Below are 5,163 nucleotides of genomic sequence, written 5' to 3'. Positions count from 1 at the left end.
GACACAGCAGGGGAATGAGAGGGTGAGACAAATTGAAAAAGTAGCACTACACACACACACACACTACAATGTGTAGAAGAGACAGCTAGTGAGAAGTTGCTATATAACACAGGGAACCCAGACTGGAGCTTTATATGAACTAAAGGGGAAGGATAGGGGGAGGGGAGTGGAGAGGGAGAGGATACACATACATAGTGGCAACTGATTTGTAATGTTGTGTGGCAGAAACCAGCACAACATTGTAACACAATTATCCTCCATTTAAAAATTTAAAATGTCAAACTGAGGTCCAATATTTTCCCGCAATTTAATAACAAGAAATTTAAAGCCCCGATATTCATCATTTTGGTTGTTATTGGAGGGGAATTTTCTTGTTACATGGAGGAAGGGGCTTCCTCAACCTCTCATCTCTCTTCCTGTCCCTGAAAAATATTACCGTTCTAAAGGCTTTTATGGGGGTGCAGTAAGAATGTACTTGCTTCCCTGCCATTTTATGTTTTACACACTTGCAAGAACAATAGACATCTCTCCTAGGTAAAAAATAAATAATATAAAAAAAGAGCAGAAAAGCAACCTTTCCCCAAAACATACAACCCCAAAACACCTGCTGAATGTTTTTATCTGCATTTCATAGTTCAAGAATATATTATATTCTTTCTTATGCAGGCATTTATATATTTACGCATGTAGGGATGTGTTTGTATACTGATCTACAAAAGGTAACATCTCATTTTAGTTTTCCAACCCTCCTATCACTATAGTGGGTTGACATATGTCCTGAAAAAGACATGTCCAAACCGCAATCCCTGAACCTGTGATGAGACCATTTGGGGAATAAGGTCTGTGGCATGAAACTACATGAAATCATGAAATTGACATTAAATCATCCTGTATTTAGGGTAGACTCTACAATGAATGATTGGTGTCCTATAAGAAAAAGGCGAGAGGGAGAGCGTTGTGACCTCACTAGCCCTTTTGAGATTGCTACAGCACCGCCCCCAAGATTAGGCTTCCCTGATAGCTCCGTTCATAAAGAATGTGCCTGCAATGCGGGAGACCTGGGTTCTATCCCTGGGTTGGGAAGATCCCCTGGAGAAGGGAAAGGCTACCCACTCCAGTATTCTGGCCTGGAGAATTCCATGGACTGTATAGTCCACGGGGTTGCAAAGAGTCAGACACACCAGGGCGACTTGCACTGCACAAGAGAGAGGAGGGTCGGCTCAGAGCCCTGAGAAGTGCACAGGTGCAGTCGACCCCACAGCAAAGGTCAAACGGAAGTTCCTCTGCTGAGGCGGCATCCTGGAAGAGGCTTTGGTCTTTGTGGAGTGGTGGCCTGGGGCCTGTGCACCTCAGCAGTCTCGGGCTTAGCTGCTCAGAACTGAGGGAGAAGCCTCACCTGCGAACAGGGAGGAATGGAACTTGGCGCCTGCCTTGTGCCTCACTACAGAGCCCTGCGCCCACCACTGCCCTACTGCAACAGTTGGCAGTGCCTGGTAACAGTCAAGGTTAGTTTGCTTCCTTTTGGGATACTTGTCTTTAACACCGACAAACACACCGCCTTCTGGGGTCGTACAGTTTTCCTGGCCCACAGAAGACATTTGAAGCTCCCAATCCTGGAATTCTGGTATTGATGTGAATACACCTTATAGCATATTAGAATGGCTGTACTCAGAGATACCATCCCTTCCTTGTTGGAATGCCAGTGCCACATCTGTCTGGAAATCCTCATTGAGCCTGTGACACTGCCTTGCAACCACACGCTCTGTAAAGCATGCTTCAAATCGACTGTGGAGAAGGCACATTTGTGCTGTCCTTTCTGTCGCTGCCGGGTCTCTTCGTGGACTCGGTACCACACCTGAAGAAATTCTCTTGTCAATATGGAACTGTGGGAGATAATTCAAAAACACTATCCAGAGGAATCCCGGCTTAGAGTCTCTGGGCAACAATCAGAGGAAATCATTGATGACTATCTCCCTGTTCGTCTATTAAGTCAACCTAGGGAGTTAAGAAGAGAATATGAAAAGCAGAGAAGCAAGGAGGAGGCAGAGCGATGAGCCATTCAGGAGGGAGAAAACAAAGCCAGTGAAGAATACATACAGAGATTACTGGCAGAGGAGGAAGAAGAGGAAAAGAGACAGGCAGAAAAAAGGCAGAGAGAGATGGAAGAACAACTGAAAAGAGAAGAAGCGCTGGCAAGAAAGCTAAGCCTTAATATTAGCAATGTCTGTGAGGAACGTGTCTCGGCTCTCCTCTCGTATTCCAAAAAATCTAATCCAGTCACACCCAAGTCACGAAGGAAAAGGAAGAGCAAACGAAAAAACACTGGCGATATTCAGAAGTATTTGTCACCGAGTTCTCAACTTGAGTCAGCGTCACAGTCTGAAGTTGTAGAAGAAGACAGGAAACCTCCAGGTCCAAGGAAACTGACAGCGGTGATGGGAAGAACCCTACATGGCAAGACACAGAAGTTGAGGAAGATATGCCAGTGCTTTCTCCTCAAATATGCCTTGAAGTTCAAAAGCAAGATGCAGAAGCTTCACTGCAGTCACTGAAGTAGACCTCAGTTATGTGCCAGTGGTGGAGAATGGTAGCTTGAAGGAAAAGTGAAAACAAAACAAATCAGTCATGAAAGAGAGTTATGTGTCATCAGTCATGAAGAGCCTAAAGCTGGAGTTTCCTCTTCTGGAGAAACTGCAGTTAAGCCTTATGGCGAAACGGAGAGTGGATGTACAGTGTCAGATGTGACACAGACACTGAAAAATAACACAGTTGTGACAGAAAATGAGGAGTCTCACCTACTGACCAATAAGGACATCTCCAGAGCAAAAAACCAGGAATCTTTGTCTGAAGCAGTCAGCGATCCATGCTATTCTACAAAAAGAAGGAAAATGTTCCTCAAAGTTTCCTCCGACCAAGAGTAAACAAGTCCACTTCACCCCAAAACTGTTAGATTTGGAACGTCTATTTTTTGAGAGACATAAACAAGAAGAACAGGATAGGTTATTAGCATTGCAGCTTCAGAAAGAGGTGAATCAAGAACAAATGAGGCCAACCTGGCTAAAAGGATCCCCAGATGAATGTCAGTTACTAGCTATGTCGTCACCTCCAGGCAAATTACTAAATGGACAGAGGAAGCATGCCAAAGAGAGAAGCTTCCACAGACAAACTGATCTAGAGCATCCAGCACCTCACAGAGCCTGAAAAGTGAACATTGGCAACCTTCTTTTAGGTTCCAGTTGGAACATTGTTCAGTTAATACAAGAAAGTACCAAGTTCTACTGTAGATACTTGTACATAAAATGACTCATTCCCTACAGCCTGGTAAGTCAAAGAAAAGTATTTTTCAGATGCTTCACAGATACACAAAGTAATGCTTGGGTAAGAAGAGTGTTTACAACCTAGTAAAGCTGGATTGTGAAGCTCTATCATAGACTCCTTATAAATTTTTCATTAGTGCTGCTCTGTGGGCACACTCATTGTCCCTAATTAAAGGCCTGTGTGATCACAGAGGCAGAGTATACAGATGTGTTTCTGCCAAACCCAGTTGTAAGCAAGAATTCCACTCCTTTCCTTTTTTTTAATAACTGTGACGGACTAAGTTTAAGTTGACAGTCCTTATGGATGTAAAAATGCCTTGGCCAACTCCCAGGAAATCTTAATGTCCATGCATTTTCCCCCCAAGATGCATATTTTAGTGCCTTTGAGCACTTTATTGTCCTGACTAGTAATCAGAGCAACATTATCGTATACCGAGTAACTAAGGAAGCCAGGCAGAGTTTAAAATCTGTTTTCTTGCAAGTTTCTCATTACCTTTGCAGAGCACTTGACATGTATCTTCCACAACACTAATTTCCATCTCTAGTTTGATTGTTTTCAGTATTACAGCATTTTCTTTGACTTCAAATGGGTTAAATCGTGGAGTCAGAAAAATCAGACTTTTCTGGAAAATGATGACTTAGCTGAGAGAAAGGAGAGTTGGTGCAAAAGGAGTTAATCTTGGCTTGAGACTGAGTGGGGTAGATTGAGAATTTGGAAGTACTGGAACTGAGTGGATGATAGACAACTGGGTCTAGGATGGAGTAGCAGGTGGAGTTTGGCAATATATTCTTTCTTGTCTTTCTTTGCTAAATGACACAAAAAGCATGTGCGTTTTACTGCTTTTCACACCATACTATGTAAGCTGCTCTTCCAAAACACAAAACGGGAATTTACTGTAGCAGAGTTATGTCCTAGTATCCTGTGTTATAGAACCTGACTAAACATGTTGTCTCCTTATGTTGTCATTTGTATTGATACTGACTCTTATTTGTGTTTATGCACAAAAATGGAAGAGATTATACTTGGATTTTGCCCTGTCTTACCCCAAAAGTTAAATCAGAGAGCAGCAATTTCACCTGTGAAATTTAACTTAGAGACTGTTAAACTTTTATTTCATTCATATGAAAAACTTGGAGCAAAAAAAACCCAACAGCTTTAACAGCATTTCTGCTGATGTCTAGTTTGCCATCCTTTTAAGGTTATAATACAAAAAATGTCCTAAAGCTAATAATACTAGCTTAAATTTGTCAGTGATTTTATACATAATTACGCTTTTTGCCTCCAAATTTCATAACTGAAATTCTGTAATTTTGCATACTTGATGACATATACTTCAGTATCGATTGGGTGATAATGGGTAGAATTCTGAAGGTAATTTAAACTTTAATTTCCCCTTTCTCATAAATGATTGTCCCCTGAGTGATGATTGTGCTGAAATGAAGTGTAGTTAGAAACTAACCAGATTTGTCTAAAATAGACTAAAATCTCTCTTTTCATCAAACCAATATTTTTTAAGACCTGTTTTGCTTTACATTTTAAGGACTCTTTGAATTCAAGTTTTGTAATTACATCTTCCTGGAGTAGTCCATTACCAAAATGGATATAAAATAGTGTAATGTATTTAGGATTTACATATATAGCCACTTATTTGTCAAGCCACTTATTTGTAAAGTTTCCTAACTGACATCTTTTTTAAGGTAAATTTTAATTTTTCAGTTACTCTTTCTGATGCTCCTTCCATAAATGCATTTTTGTGATAAACTAGTAAATGTTTTGTGTCAGTCATTAGTATATACTGATGCGTTTCCTCCCATTTTTTTTTCCTCCCATTTTTATGGAAGGGAT

General features: G+C 41.0%; 1 pseudogene; it reads left to right on the top strand.

Annotated features, from left to right (window-relative positions):
* The first annotated feature begins 952 nt into the window (after positions 1–952).
* Positions 953–3,361, top strand: LOC133242972 (E3 ubiquitin-protein ligase RNF168-like; annotated as a pseudogene).
* The last annotated feature ends 1,802 nt before the right edge of the window (positions 3,362–5,163 follow it).

Source organism: Bos javanicus, chromosome X (genome assembly GCF_032452875.1).
Source record: "Bos javanicus breed banteng chromosome X, ARS-OSU_banteng_1.0, whole genome shotgun sequence".
Lineage (NCBI taxonomy): Eukaryota > Metazoa > Chordata > Mammalia > Artiodactyla > Bovidae > Bos > Bos javanicus.
Note: the sequence above shows the minus strand (reverse complement) of the source record. Positions and strands in the feature narration are given on the sequence as shown.